Source organism: Procambarus clarkii, chromosome 91 (genome assembly GCF_040958095.1).
Source record: "Procambarus clarkii isolate CNS0578487 chromosome 91, FALCON_Pclarkii_2.0, whole genome shotgun sequence".
In the NCBI taxonomy this organism is placed as follows: domain Eukaryota; kingdom Metazoa; phylum Arthropoda; class Malacostraca; order Decapoda; family Cambaridae; genus Procambarus; species Procambarus clarkii.
This window is the reverse complement of record NC_091240.1, coordinates 2,648,034-2,663,915: the sequence shown is the minus strand read 5'-3', so window position 1 is coordinate 2,663,915 and position 15,882 is coordinate 2,648,034. Positions and strand designations below refer to the sequence as shown.

Genomic DNA, 15,882 nt, shown 5'->3' with positions numbered 1-15,882 from the left:
ACGCCGACCCGCTGGTGGGGAGGGAGGGGGTCGAGCCGGCCTCAGTCGTGTACTTCGTCACGTAGCCAGAGTACAAGTAGGTACTCTCTGTCTGTGTCTGCCTGTGTCTGTGTCTGTCTGTGTCTGTCTGTGTCTGTGGATTGTTTACTAATGTGTGCCGGCCGAATGGAATGGTAAGATGAATTCTGACCTATTTCCTTATCTCTCTCTCTCTGTCTCTCTCTCTGTCTCTCTGTCTCTCTCTCTCTCTCTCTCTCTCTGTCTCTCTCTCTGTCTCTCTCTCTGTCTCTCTCTCTCTGTCTCTCTGTCTCTCTCTCTGTCTCTCTCTCTGTCTCTCTCTCTCTCTGTCTCTCTGTCTCTCTCTCTCTCTCTCTCTCTCTCTCTCTCTCTCTCTCTCTCTCTCTCTCTGTCTCTCTCTGTCTCTCTCTGTCTCTCTCTGTCTCTCTGTCTCTGTCTCTGTCTCTGTCTCTGTCTCTGTCTCTGTCTCTGTCTCTCTGTCTCTGTCTCTGTCTCTGTCTCTCTCTCTCTCTCTCTCTCTCTCTCTCTCTCTCTCTCTCTCTCTCTCTCTCTCTCTCCCACGCATACGTCCCTAGGAAGCTAGCGAAAGAAGATCTGCCCATATATTTCTTGGAAGGTAATCGAATCCGGGCCCTTAGGACTACGACCCCCCAGCGCTGTCCACTCAGCCACGAGGGAGCCCCGCCCCATCCCTAAGCGCATGCGTGTGTCTGTGCACGTGGGAGTTCGTTTGACATTGAAGCGTTACATAAGGAGGTGTATAAGAACGAGGCTTCAAGTACATATAATATGGCATTATGTGTTCATGTACATATAATATGGGATTATGTGTTCATGCACATATAATATGGGATTATGTGTTCATGTACATATAATATGGGATTATGTGTTCATGTACATATAATATGGGATTATGTGTTCATGTACATATAATATGGGATTATGTGTTCATGTACATATAATATGGGATTATGTGTTCATGTACATATAATATGGGATTATGTGTTCATGTACATATAATATGGGATTATGTGTTCATGTACATATAATATGGGATTATGTGTTCATGTACATATAATATGGGATTACATGCCGCTACGGCCGTTCAAAGCAGCTGTAGGAGTGTGTTAATGGGATTCTTCGTTAATTGGTGAAACACAGTCATCAATGTTTGCCTATGAACGATAACTGTGTTTATGCGTTCGTGTGAATCCGTCTTCATACACAAGTGTTCGTGTGAATCCGTCTTCAATACAACCAAAACACAATACCTTACCTATCTTAGGTCTGAATATACATAATATTATATGTAATATTAACTCATGTTCGATAAAATCTAAATTTTAGTTCACAATATGTTATATTTACAAATACATATATGTGTAGAGAGGGAGAGGGAGAGGGGGGGTCGCTTGAACTAGCGTAGGATAGGATTGGGTTGAGATATTAGTAATTACCAGCATAAACAGAACACTTAACCTAACCTATCCTAACCTAACCTAACCTATCCTAACCTAACCTAACCTAACTTAACCTAACCTATCCTAGGTCTAACTATACACAAAACTATAATATTCAAAGTGTTCAGTGAGGATCCACAAGGTCTTCTCTGAGTACTCTATATTTTCTTCTCCGAGGCTATGGGTCCCTACAATTGCATCAGAGGAGAAAAACTAGCGTTTTTGTGTACACAATAACTTACAGTTTACGAATGAGTCGTTTAGGGTGGGGTCGGGCGTCGCTTGGCGCGCCCTGATAATGGGTTGGAAATTAGCGAACAGCGTAGCGAGATCGTTAAAATATTTATTCCGGGGATGTGTCGTTGTGTAAGCATTAAGAGGGTGAGTTGGTCTGTCATCTTTATCAGCATAATGCCATTAAACGCACTACAATTCTATTAAGAAATAGAATTGCATCCTAGATTTTTATTTTAACTGTGAAGGTTCTTTGAGTTAAATTATGATCGATCTTTATATGATTTGTTGAAACCGTTTCCACCCACTTGGGCTGGACGGTAGGACGACGGTCTCGCTTCATGCAGGTCTGCGTTCAATCCCCGACCGTCCACAAGTGGTTGGGGCACCATTCCCTCTCTCACCCCGACCCATCCCAAGTCCTTATTCTGACCCCTTCCCAGTGCTATAGAGTCGTAATGGCTCGGTGCTTTCCACCTGATTTCCCACCCCCCTTGTTGGAATCGTTTCATGCTGTGTCGGGTCTAGTTTCATACCCTGTATCGTGTGATGGGTGTCATATCATGTCGTCCTGGGATCTGTTTACTGAGAAAATCCATTTGAACAATGAGGTGACTCGAACCTGCGATTGTGGTAATCCCAGCCACGCACCCGCCAGCAACATTCAGAATTATATTGGCTTTTCTTTCTATGTTAATATCTTGGTTTGTTTCTGATACTTTTCCTGCTATTTGTTAGACCTAATATTGTGGAATGTTTAGATCAATATGATGTCTCCCATGTTTATAAGATGTTGTGTGTTGTGTGTGTGTGTGTGTGTGTGTGTGTGTGTGTGTGTGTGTGTGTGTGTGTGTGTGTGTGTGTGTGTGTGTGTGTGTGTGTGTATGTGTGTGTGTGTGTCTGATCTGTGTACGTTTGTGTCTGTACTCACCTAGTTGTAGTGTTCTAGCTGTGTCTTTGTGCATGTGTCTGTGTGTGTTTGCTTTTCTATTTCTGTGTGTATGTGTGTGTCTATGTGTGTCTATGTGTGTGTCTGTATATGGGTCAGTCTGTGTCTGTGTGTGTGCATGTATCTTTCTCTCTGTGTGTGTGCTTGTGTCTTCACGGCCCAATCGTTTATGAAATCATGAACAAAATGCCTTCATGTCATAGAGATTTGCCTATTATAGTCAAAATATGACAGGTAATTATATTTTAACAATTCTGGTACAATCGCCACATAAAATTTTACTGCATGACAAAAAATAATAATACAAAAATAATTACGAAAAATAATAATAATTCATTCTCTTCATAATGGTATTGCGACATTTTTCGTGGGGTAAAATTACTGTGTCACGCGATACTCTTCGAATCCAATCCCGCCCCACCCATGTTGGGCACGTACCCAGCAGCAATTACTGAGAAAATTGAGCTAAGCTATCCCAAAGTCTCTAACCTCCAACCACTGACAGAGAGACAGACTAGACAGACATTTCCATCTACAGATGTACAAGGTAGATGGGAGTACCCAGCAGTGCCCGGGTCTCCTCTCCATCCTCTCTCCCAATCGTTGATGAGATCAGAGTTTACCTACCCCCCCTCCCCTCAAAGGAGGGGGGGGGGGTCATTGGCATGTACATTAGTATGGGGATGTACATATATATGTACATATACGTATATTGTATGTATATATATGTAGTAAGTACATATACGTACATTGGTATGGGGGGAACATTCAAGCCTTACACACACACACACACTTCATACTCAGGGCGACCTTAGCGTGTTCAAAGGATTAGATTGTTTGATTGATAAAGATTAAGCCACCCAAGAGATGGCACGGGCATGAATAGCCCGATTTGGTGAAATAGCGTTGGCCTAATATGAGCTATGAGTGTTGAGTGCATGTGGATCTTACCACTCGCCAACACCTTAAGGCGATCAGCGGCTGAGTGGTTATAGTACTGAACTGCCAGAGGGGGGGGTATTTGGGGAGTGGGGGGGGGGGTATTTGGGGAGTGGGGGGGGTATTTGGGGAGTGGGGGGGGGGGGACTATGTATTTTGAGGTCGTAGCTTGGGTCGTTCCTTGGCTCTGGATGCTATGTAATTTTGGTATTGCTTCTCTGTTTATCTCAAGAAGTCTCACATATTTATGGTTTTTAACGTCAGCATTTGTTTCGGTTCGTCTCTGCTCTGCTCTGCTTGTCTGCCCTGCTCTGCCTGTCTGTCTCTGCTCACCTGCTTTTATCACATTGTTAAGATACGGACTGACATTGGGCTTTGCGTCCTTGTCTCATGGTGTTATAATGTTGTATCATCACATCACTGAAGGACAGAACAGTTAAGGATAACATGATTACCACATACAAAATTCTCAGGGGGGAATTGATAAGGTAAGGTAGTTAAGGACAGACTATTTAGCACCGGTGATACTCGCACAAGGAGACACAGGTGTAACCTGAGTATTCAAATGAGCCATAGAGAAATTAGGAACAATTATTTTCAGCGTCAGAGTAGTTAACACAGTGGAATGCATTAGGAAGTGATGTGGTGGAGGCTGAGTCAAACGCAGTTTGAAATGTTGATATGATAAAAGTCAAGGCATTTGTACACCAGTTGATTGACAATTGAGAGATTGGACCAACGATCCGAAGCGCAATTAGGCGCGAGTGTAACTAGGTGATTACACCATACAACCAGTTAGGCCCCCCCCACCCCCCCTCTCCCCCCCCCCTTCGAGTATCTGCTTTGTCAGTCATTACTAATAGACCTCGAGCCCCTTATTACCACACACTGAAGCACGAGAACCGACATAAGGCCTACAACATGTGAAGAGAAAAAATGAATGAGTGACGCAGTGCGTACCATTTTGCGTCAGCATGTAGATAGCCGTACTAGAAGGAGAAGCTTTGTGCTAGTCAGACGAATCTTGGTAATCATCCTGGGGCCAGATTCACGAAGCAGTTACGCAAGTACTTACGAACGTGTACATCTTTCCTCAATCTTTGACGGCTTTGGTTATATTTATTAAACAGTTTACAAGCATGAAAACTTGCTAATCAACTGTTGTTATTGTTATAAACAGCCTCCTGGTGCTTCGGAGCTCATTAACTGTTTAATAATTGTAAACAAAGCCGCCAAAGATTGAGAAAAGATGTACAGGTTCGTAAGTGCTTGCGTAACTGCTTCGTGAATCTGACCTTTGGGCATCATGGAACAAGGCTGTTCCACCTGGTTCATGGCGTCCTGTAGTTAAAGATATTAGGATGAATTTCCTTGATGTGGTGGCAGTGTGAGGCGAGCGTCGGTCTGTTGCTATACGCATCTTGCATGACTGACAACCTACGCACACATATAACGTGAAACATAATAAATCCACTAGGGCCGTGATGAGGGTTCGAACCTATGTGCTGAGAGTTCCAAAACGCACTCTAGTCCACTGTACCACCACATGGTAAGAATATAAGAATATAATACTGCAGAAAGGTCCTTTGGTCCCATGCAAGGAAGGTCAAGGGTTATCAACACCCAAACTCATGCATGTATATGTTTGACCTACGCGTGAAACAATACAGGTATCTCACGTCTAATATGTTATCTGGTAATTGGTTCCATAAATCAACAAGTTTGCTTCAGCCACAAAGCATTCACTTCTGACTTTAAACGTGGATGATATTTGTCAGTCCAAGCTTTGTGTAGGCCTGGTCGAGGACCGGGCCGCGGGGACGTTGATCCCCGAAATCATGGCGAGGTATCGGAAGGTAAGATTGTGTTCCTCTGTCCATCACCATAATAAAGCTGTTGTAGCTCAGTCTGGGATACTCTCGGACGCAGGTTCGAATTCCTCGTCACGGCCCTTGTGGATTTGTTCATTTGATGCATCACGCTAATTGTGATTTCTGTGTGTAATAAAGCTGTTTAGCCACGTTGTACAAGCATTACATGTACAGAAAACGTAATGTACACCAGACGAATCTGAATGTGGGAGACGAATCTATGAGACCTCATGTACTTATACCTCTATTTGACAACCCTGTTTCGTCGTTCTGTGTCTAAAACATTCTCATTCTCTTGAAGACATTCACTTTCTCAGTCCTCCTCTTGCTGTTCCTCCCTCGCACTTCTCCAAGACATTCTCTTCAAGAACCAGTATTTAGCAACATTAAACACTGCATTCATTTTATGCACTTCAAATTTCCCCTGCACGTTTTCACTTTACCATCATGCAGCCAGCTGCGCTACTGAGTGAAGTGGATAGTAAGGAGAGAGCCTTCAGCCTTTCTATCCTGGCCTATTCTTGTAGATAAGGGAGCCGGTCGGCCGAACGGACAGCACACTGGACTTGTGATCCTGTGGTCCCGAATTCGATCCCGGGCGCCGGCGAGAAACAATGGGCAGAGTTTCTTTCACCCTATGCCCCTGTTACCTAGCAGTAAAATAGGTACCTGGGTGTTAGTCAGCTGTCACGGGCTGCTTCCTGGGGGTGGAGGCCTGGTCGAGGACCAGGGCCGCGGGGACACTAAAGCCCCGAAATCATCTCAAGATAACCTCAAGAAGGGGCCAGATTTACGAAGCAGTTACGCAAGTACTTACGAACGTGTCCATCTTTCCTCAATCTTTGACGACTTTGGTTACATTTATTAAACAGTTTACAAGCATGAAAACTTCCCAATTAACTGTTGGTATTGTTATAAACAGCCTCCTGGTGCTTTGGAGATATCTATTAACTGTTTAATAATTGTAAACAAAGCCGCCAAAGATTGAGAAAAGATGGACGGGTTCGTAAGTGCTTGGGTAACTGCTTCGTGAATCTGACCCCAAGGTCTGTACCGTTCCCAGGGACAGCTGTTAAGTCTTCCAAGCAGATATACTCCGAATGAACCGATAAAATGCTGTTTTGTATATACATTTTCTCAGCACAAGTTTGAACTGTCGCGAGGTAGAGAATCACAGTGGGTTTTATGCTGATCTTAACTAGCTGATCTTAACTAGCTGATCTTAACTAGCTGATCTTATCTTGCTGATCTTAACTATCTGATCTGAAGTAGCTGATCTTAACCTGCGGCCTGCCCGAAGCAACAGCCTTGTAGGCCTACTTAGCGTAAGACCAACCTGGCCATAGGCCGGGATTATGGAGTAGTAGAACTCTTGAAACCCACTCCAGGTATACTCCAGGTATTTCCCACTCTCAGCTGGCTCAGCCCGGGCTTGCGATTGGCCATTGCCGTAAAAAATGCAGTTGTTTGCCTAATCAGCTCCGTTCGTAGCCAAGGAACTCACCTAAGTCATCGAGGCTTATTCACTAGAATCGTCAATATCAGGGTGGTACTATTTGTACTAATAGGTCGCATTTTTAAGAAATTGTCCCTCTGATTAGACCCATGTTTATTGTTATTAATATTATAGGTTATTCATGCGAGAGAGAGAGAGAGAGAGAGAGAGAGAGAGAGAGAGAGAGAGAGAGAGAGAGAGAGAGAGAGAGAGAGAGAGAGAGAGAGAGAGAGAGAGAGAGAGGCAACAAGTCAAAGGTACAGCAGGACAATGCACTTATTAAAACCACTTTGACAATAATAATATACCTGAAACCTGATTTCCTCTCTCTCTCTCTCTCTCTCTCCTTCAATCTTCTGTATCTCATTTCCAATTCTCTCCTCTCAAATTATCTGCCTCCCCATTCGTAGCCCTTCCAGTTATCTTTCAGATTCCATTCTCTTCCATTCTGCGTCACCTCCACCTTCTCTCCCCCCCCCCCCTCCGTGACTCACAGAGCTGTCATGGCTCTCCCCTTGCACCAGTCATCCACCTCTCCGCCCCCCCCACCTCGTGTGTGTGTCATGGACTGCGCGCTCTGTTGCTAGGGTGATTTAGCGAAGGTGATTCAGCAAATGCGCAGACTGTGAGAACAGCACGATGAAGTGCGGTTGTCTGCTGTACTCTCTCTCTCTCTCTCTCTCTCTCTCTCTCTCTCTCTCTCTCTCTCTCTCTCTCTCTCTCTCTCTCTCTCTCTCTCTCTCTCTCTCTCTATCTCACCCTCCGTAGCTTCCAGTTCCTGGAAAAGGTGGCACAGGCTGCGAGGGAACAGTTAACTCACTCTATGCTGCGCCCGTCTCCTGTTTGAGCGGGAAAATCTTTCCCTGTCGCGTGTGGGTTGACGCGAGGATTCGGACACGATGTTTCGGGAGCCAGTGTTTTCACGATTAATTTCCCCCCCCCCCCGTGTTTTGGTCTTGTTAAATGTTATTTTCAAGGATTGCAATGTGTTATTATTGAAGCTGCCATTACCACTGTGGACCAACTACCACTACTTCAACTACTGCAACAACTACCATATCACTACCACCATTCACCACCACCACTTGTACGTTGATTTTTTTTAGAAAGGTATTTGTTCTGGTTGTGATTACTAATTGCTGGTAGGTAATGACTGCTTGAGCTGTGGTGGTGGTTGTGGTTGTGGTGGTGGTTGTGGTACTGGTTGTGGTTGTGGTGGTGGTTGTGGTGGTGGTTGTGGTGGTGGTTGTGGTGGTGGTGGTGGTTGTGGTACTGGTTGTGGTTGTGGTGGTGGTTGTGGTAGTGGTTGTGGTTGTGGTGGTGGTTGTGGTGGTGGTTGTGGTGGTGGTTGTGGTGGTGGTGGTTGTGGTAGTGGTGGTGGTTGTGGTGGTGGTTGTGGTAGTGGTTGTGGTGGTGGTTGTGGTAGTGGTTGTGGTGGTGGTTGTGGTAGTGGTGGTGGTTGTGGTGGTTGTTGTGGTAGTGGTTGTGGTTGTGGTGGTGGTTGTGGTAGTGGTGGTGGTGGTGGTTGTGGTAGTGGTTGTGGTGGTGGTTGTGGTGGTGGTTGTGGTGGTGGTTGTGGTAGTGGTTGTGGTGGTGGTTGTGGTAGTGGTGGTGGTTGTGGTGGTGGTTGTGGTAGTGGTTGTGGTGGTGGTTGTGGTGGTGGTTGTGGTAGTGGTTGTGGTGGTGGTTGTGGTGGTGGTTGTGGTAGTGGTTGTGGTGGTGGTTGTGGTGGTGGTTGTGGTGGTGGTTGTGGTAGTGGTTGTGGTGGTGGTTGTGGTGGTGGTTGTGGTAGTGGTTGTGGTGGTGGTTGTGGTGGTGGTTGTGGTAGTGGTTGTGGTGGTGGTTGTGGTGGTGGTTGTGGTGGTGGTTGTGGTGGTGGTTGTGGTGGTGGTTGTGGTAGTGGTTGTGGTGGTGGTTGTGGTGGTGGTTGTGGTGGTGGTTGTGGTGGTGGTTGTGGTGGTGGTTGTGGTGGTGGTTGTGGTGGTGGTTGTGGAGGTGGTTGTGGTGGTGGTTGTGGTGGTGGTTGTGGTAGTGGTTGTGGTAGTGGTTGTGGAGGTGGTTGTGGTGGTGGTTGTGGTGGTGGTTGTGGTGGTGGTAGTGGTTGTGGTTGTGGTTGTGGTAGTGGTTGTGGTGGTGGTTAAGGTAGTGGTTGTGTTAGTTATTGTATTAGCGGTTGTTAAAGTGAGCGTGTGAGTGGATGGGGGTGGTTGTTGAAGTACAGGTTGTGGTAGTGGGTGTTGCAGTGGGCTGATACTGGTTGCAGTGGTGATTACAGACTTTGTATACCTATGATAATTTGTGCCTTAAACCCTCTGTAATATAAATTATTATTATTATTATTAATATAACAATGGGAAGATAATTTATATATATATATATATATATATATATATATATATATATATATATATATATATATAAAAAAAAGTTTGTGAGGGTACCACCTCTGATGCCAATGTGGGGACCCATAGCCTCGGAGAAGAAAATAAAAAGTATTCAGAGGAGACCTTGTGGTTTCTCACTGAACACTAATATTATCTTCTCCTACCACCCCCATTCTTTTGGATGAACACATATATATTTACTTTATTTGAACTTTGTTATATATATATATATATATATATATATATATATATATATATATATATATATATATATATATATATATATATATATATATATATATATATGTCGTGGCTAGTAGCCAGAACGCACTTCTCTGCCTACTATGCAAGGCCCGATTTGCCTAATAAGCCAAGTTTTCATGAATTAATTGTTTTTCGACTACCTAACCTAACCTAACCTAACTTTTTCGGCTACCTAACCTAACCTAACCTATAATGGTAGGTTAGGTTAGGTTAGGTAGGGTTGGTTAGGTTCGGTCATATATCTACGTAAATTTTAACTCCAATAACAAAAATTGACTTCTTACATAATGAAATGGGTAGCTTTATCATTTCATAAGAAAAAAATGAGAGAAAATTTATTAATTCAGGAAAACTTGGCTTATTAGGCAAATCGGGCCTTGCATAGAAGGCCGAGTACGACGTTCTGGCTACTAGGTACAACATTATATATATATATATATATATATATATATATATATATATATATATATATATATATATATATATATATATATATATATATATACCAAGCCCACCAACATAGGATTATGCCTGAACGGTAGAAGTGAGTGCCCCCAAAGATACAAAGCCAGTGTTCTCAATGCTTATATTCGTCGAGCGCTTACCCACTGCTCTGAATGGAGCAACGTGAGTAGAGAGTTTGAAAGAGTAACTCAGGTATTGGTGAACAACGGATATAGCAACGCGGAAATAAACGCTGCTATAAGAAGACACTTGGACCGTTGGTATAATTCAGAACCTAGAACAGAAACCACAACACCCCCAATAAAATTATATTACAAATCAACCATGCACAGTGAACATATAAAAGAGGAAAGAATAAGCAGGGCAAGCAAAGACAAATCCTAAAGGGTTTTTTCAGTTATATCGTACTAAGACTAGGGAAAGGATAGGTCCAATAAAAACTGAGACAGGTCAAATAACAGATAGTGATGAAGAGATGAGTAGTATTTTTAATAAATATTTTGTATCTGTATTTACTAAAGAGGAACTTAACAATATGCCTTCAGCCGAACAAGTCTATGTGGGTGGGGACGAGGACAGGTTGACGAGTTTAGCAGTTACCAGGGAGGATGTTCTTAAACAAATAGTAAAACTCAAACCAAACAAATCCCCAGGGCCGGATGAAGTGTTTGCTAGGGTGCTTAAAGAATGCAAAGAGGAGCTTTGTGACCCACTGTCAACCATATTTAATAAATCAATAGAGTCAGGCAGAGTGCCAGAGTTTTGGAAAGTTGCTAATGTAATACCAGTTTTTAAGAAAGGAGATAGATCACTTGCGTCTAACTATCGACCAATTAGCCTAACGTCTATTGTGGGAAAGTTACTCGAATCTATAATAGCAAATAAAATTCGTCTTCATCTTGAAAAACATAAATTAATAATTGAGTCGCAACATGGTTTTATAAATGGCCGTTCATGTTTAACAAATTTGTTATCTTTTTATTCTAGCATTGTTGAGGCAGTTGATAGTGGTAAGGATTGCGATGTTGTATACCTTGACTTTAGCAAAGCTTTTGATACAGTGCCACATGAAAGACTGATTAAAAAAATAGAGTCTCATGGTATTGGGGGTGCTATATTAAGCTGGATTAGGGCATGGCTATACCAAAGGAAACAGAGAGTTAGTATAAATGGAATCAAGTCAGAGTGGGAAAATGTTGTAAGTGGAGTGCCTCAAGGCTCTGTCCTGGGACCTCTGTTGTTTATAATATATATAAATGATTTAGATTCAGGTTTGAGTAGCAACATTTGCAAATTTGCCGATGATACGAAAATCGGTAGGGAAATTAATTCGGAGGAGGACTCACTATCACTTCAAGTTGATCTAGATAGGGTTTTGAAATGGTCAAAGGATTGGCAGATGCAGTTTAATGCTGATAAATGTAAAGTTCTGAGGTTAGGTAATGATGATAGAGTTACAAGGTACGAGCTAGATGGTGTTGTGATTGCGAAGTCGGATTGCGAAAGGGATCTGGGAGTTATGATTAGTAAGAATTTAAAACAAAAGGATCAATGCATAAATGTTCGTAATAAGGCAAATCGGACACTTGGATTTATTAATCGCAGCGTTAGTAACAAGACACCTGGTGTGGTTCTCAAGCTATATCTTGCTCTAGTTAGGCCCCATTTAGATTATGCAGTTCAGTTTTGGTCGCCATATTATAGAATGGATATAAATTCACTTGAACGTGTCCAGCGTAGGATGACTAAGTTAATTCCCCAAATTAGAAATCTTTCATATGAAGAAAGATTAACAAAGCTTAAGTTGCATTCACTGGAAAGGCGAAGAGTTAGGGGTGACATGATAGAGGTTTACAAGTGGATGAATGGACATAACCGGGGGGATATTAATAGGGTATTAAAAGTATCAACACAGGACAGAACACGAAACAATGGATATAAATTGGATAAGTTTAGATTTAGGAAAGACTTGGGTAAATACTGGTTCAGTAACAGGGTTGTTGATTTGTGGAACCAATTGCCGCGTAACATTGTGGAGGTGGGGTCCCTCGATTGTTTCAAGCACGGGTTGGACAAGTATATGAGTGGGATTGGGTGGTTATAGAATAGGAGCTGCCTCGTATGGGCCAATAGGCCTTCTGCAGTTACCTTTGTTCTTATGTTCTTATGTAATGAAAGAAATAATCCGTAAAGGAGTAAAAAGCACTACTCCTAACCAAAACATAAACCTGATAATATTCTACAAAACCAAGAAGACTTCCGAACTCCTTATCAAAAACAGCCCGAAGCCGACGGAGAACCCTCTACAGCAGTCAAGCGTTGTATACATGTACACTTGCCCCCACGAAGGATGTAACCTTCAATGTAAGTACATAGGTATGACGTCGACCAAGCTGACGAGGCGTTTGACATGCCATCTTCAATCTGGTGCCCCTAGGAATCACATGAGACAAGCCCATGACATTACTCTAACAAGAGAAATGTTGAACAAGAATACTTGCATAATAGACAAAACCCAAGATTCAAGAAGATTACAAATTCTTGAGGCAATTCACATAAGAATAGAGCGACCTACCATGAACACCCAAATCACGGAACTATTTACTCTACCCACCATGAGAGTAAGGACAAGACAAGAACATATCGATGCCAACACAGAAGACAATGTCCAACATAACAGGCCAATTACACTGGATTAATCTTTGTGTTTAGATAGGAGATGCCTCGTATGGGCCAATAAGCCTTCTGCAGCCCCTATGTTTATCCCTTATGTATCCCCCCATGTTTTCACCTTCATTGTATTATCACCTGACCTAATGCGGGTATAAAATCAACTAGTATTGTAAGATCTGTTCACTTGAGAATGAACCATGGAGGTTCGAAACGTCGTGCAAATTATACAAATAAGTGTAATACACTCTATAGTAAATCACTTCTTTTCTTCACCTTAAAAGTACGAAAATGAGTTTTGGAGAACTCCTATTTCAATTAAGCCCTGATGCTAAGAAAATAGTTAGAGGGATAGAAGCCCTAAACCAGAAAATAATAAACACAGAATATGCGGTCATATTCAATGAAACATGTTTGAAAGAAAACCTGCTGCCAGTATACACCAATATATATATATATATATATATATATATATATATATATATATATATATATATATATATATATATTGTGACGATAATCTCCTTCAAGAGATTGAGCCTGCTCTTCCCTTCATAATTACGTCTTCACAACTATATAAAAGACTATGGAAGAAATGTCCAACAACGACAACAAACACCAGCAAGGCTTGCCAGGGTGAGCAGAAACGTATGCAACCAGCCACCTGTTCGAACTCCAACCACCAAACTACCCGTTGATCGCTAAGACTCCGCTGATTGGTCGCCGGTCTGGCTGCACCTGCCTCGCCCCCCCCCCAATACTACCTGATGTCTGGGGTCGCCCCAACATCAGTCCTCAGAATGTTCCGTGCTTTCGTAGCCAGCACACCTCCCAGCTAGACTCTAGAGTGTACTGAGAGAGGTGGTGGCTTTAAGCCAATATTCCAGCACCTCCCACTTACTGTTGTATTGCACTTCTTGTTATTTTGCCTTAACGTAACTTTTCATTGTGTCATTTAAGTATTCTTATTATTTTGATTCATTGATTTTATTATACATATTTGTTTGTGCATTATTTTCATGTTTTGATTTATTTAACGTAATTAAAATTTCATTGTTAAAGTTTTACTTGTGTTTTGTGTGTCTTCTCCTTACCTTACCACAGACGAAGTTCCAGTTTTTCTATTTTTTTTTATAACTATGTGACGAGGCCATACCCCTAGCCTTAAACAGCCGAACACCAACGCGTTACCGTCACAAGTTATATGGGGGCCTGTCCGGGAGCTTCACTCAGGTACTGGTGCCAAGTGGTAATTTATGGTAAGCGTATTTAACTCTGTTAACGTAGCTTTACTATTTTTCATTCAATTTCATTTTTTATAAGGTGCGGTGTATTGTGCATTACGAGAGTAACATATAGTGAAGGTGAGACAACTTTGGATTACGTGGTGACTGTAGGCCTCAGTCATACTCTTAATTGGTCATCTCTCCCTCCTTGTTATTACTCGTATTTACCATCTATGTCCCTTGAATATTTCTCATTCTGACAGATCATCATATTGGTACCCTGGTACTGTGGTCTGCCCCGGGTCAAGAGTACCCAATCTTCTGCAATCTGACTGTAGGAGGACAAAGAGGGCCATAGTTCCTCTAGCTCGAACTTTAGTTGCTGAATTGGGACCTCAGCAGCAGTTCTCGTCACCAGTTGACACCTCGCACCCCTACACGTCAGTCAGAGATGATGATACATACAACGGTAGGGAATTAGCTTATTTTTTCAGAGCACAAAAGTTCGCTAATTCTGTAAGTATCATATTAAATTCAGTAGGAAAAACTTGCTTTATGTCCTATAGAGACTTGGCAAGGTATGCCTACATCCTTGGACTACCAATTTTACTTTTGAAGCATTTAACTGTTTCATTTGTTTTCGAAACTTTGTTTCATTTGTTAGTAGGATTTTCTTGCCCTTATTCTCTTACATGAGTACCGGGTACAAGATTTCCTGCGCCCTTGATTTAATTTAATCATTTAATATCTTTCACTTAACGTTAATTGTTAAAGATCACACAGGATAGGTACCAGTTGCCACGTTGTCCTGTTTCTGACATTTCATTATTGAACATTCGTGTACCTTTATTTGCTAATTTCACCATGTTTCGTCTCCAAACTTTCCGTGCAAATCCAGCAGGTGAAATAGGAACTTTAAGTCGTGCCAAGAGGACTGAACTACAAACTCTTGCACATGAGTATCAACTAGAAGTTCCCTATCAAGCCAACAAAAATGACCTACACAACCTGTTGCTGGATTACTATTTAGAGCAAGGTAAGATAGACTCTGAAACTCATGAAACTTACTATATTGCAGATAAAACTGACTTGGCAACGATGAAACTTAAACTAGAGCTGGCTAAGATTGAACGTGAGCAGCAAAAGGAAGCCCGCGAACAGCAAAGGGAAGCCCTCGAACAACAAGAACGAGCTGCTGCCATACGAAGAGAAGAACGAGAACGTGAAGCTGCTTTGAGGAGAGAAGAACACGAACGAGGACTCGCCCTCCAAGAACGTGAGGTTGCACTACTCCAGGAGCGGGAACGAGTACAGCTTGAAACCAAACGACGCGAGTTGGAGATGCAACGCGAACATGACAAGCAACAAGCGACTCTGGCTCTAGAGTGTCGTCAACGTGAAATCGCCTTGGAAACTTCCCACTTCACTCAACGCCAACAAGCTACTGCCAATCTTCCCGTCAGTTTTAATATATCACATGCAAGTAAGTTAATGCCATCCTTTGTAGAAGCAGAAGTTGATGTTTTTTTCACCACCTTTGAAACCCTTGCTAATCAACTCAGTTGGCCTGTCGACCAATGGGCCACACTTCTCAGAGTCCATCTTACAGGTAGAGCTGCAGTCACACTCAGTACTTTGGCGTCTGAGAATGACTACTACACTCTGAAACAAGCAGTGTTGGACGCCTACCTACTTTCCACAGAAAGTTATAGAAGGAAATTCCGTGACCACCTGAAGGCAAGTACCACTACCTTCCTTGAGTTTGCTAACACGAAACGGAGGTATTTCATGAAATGGCTGGAAGCAGCACATGTCTCTACTTTTACAGAACTCGTCAACCTGATGCTTGTTGAAGAATTCTTGAGACGTGTGCCGCCTCCTGTCCGCCTCTACTTAGCAGATAAAGA

The 15,882-nt window shown here is 42.6% G+C and overlaps 1 protein-coding gene across 1 annotated transcript in view; it reads left to right on the top strand.

The window, feature by feature from the left end:
* LOC138359512 (uncharacterized PE-PGRS family protein PE_PGRS20-like) overlaps window positions 1-15,882 on the top strand; it is a 33,610-nt gene that overhangs the window by 1,252 nt on the left and 16,476 nt on the right. The window lies entirely within an intron of this gene.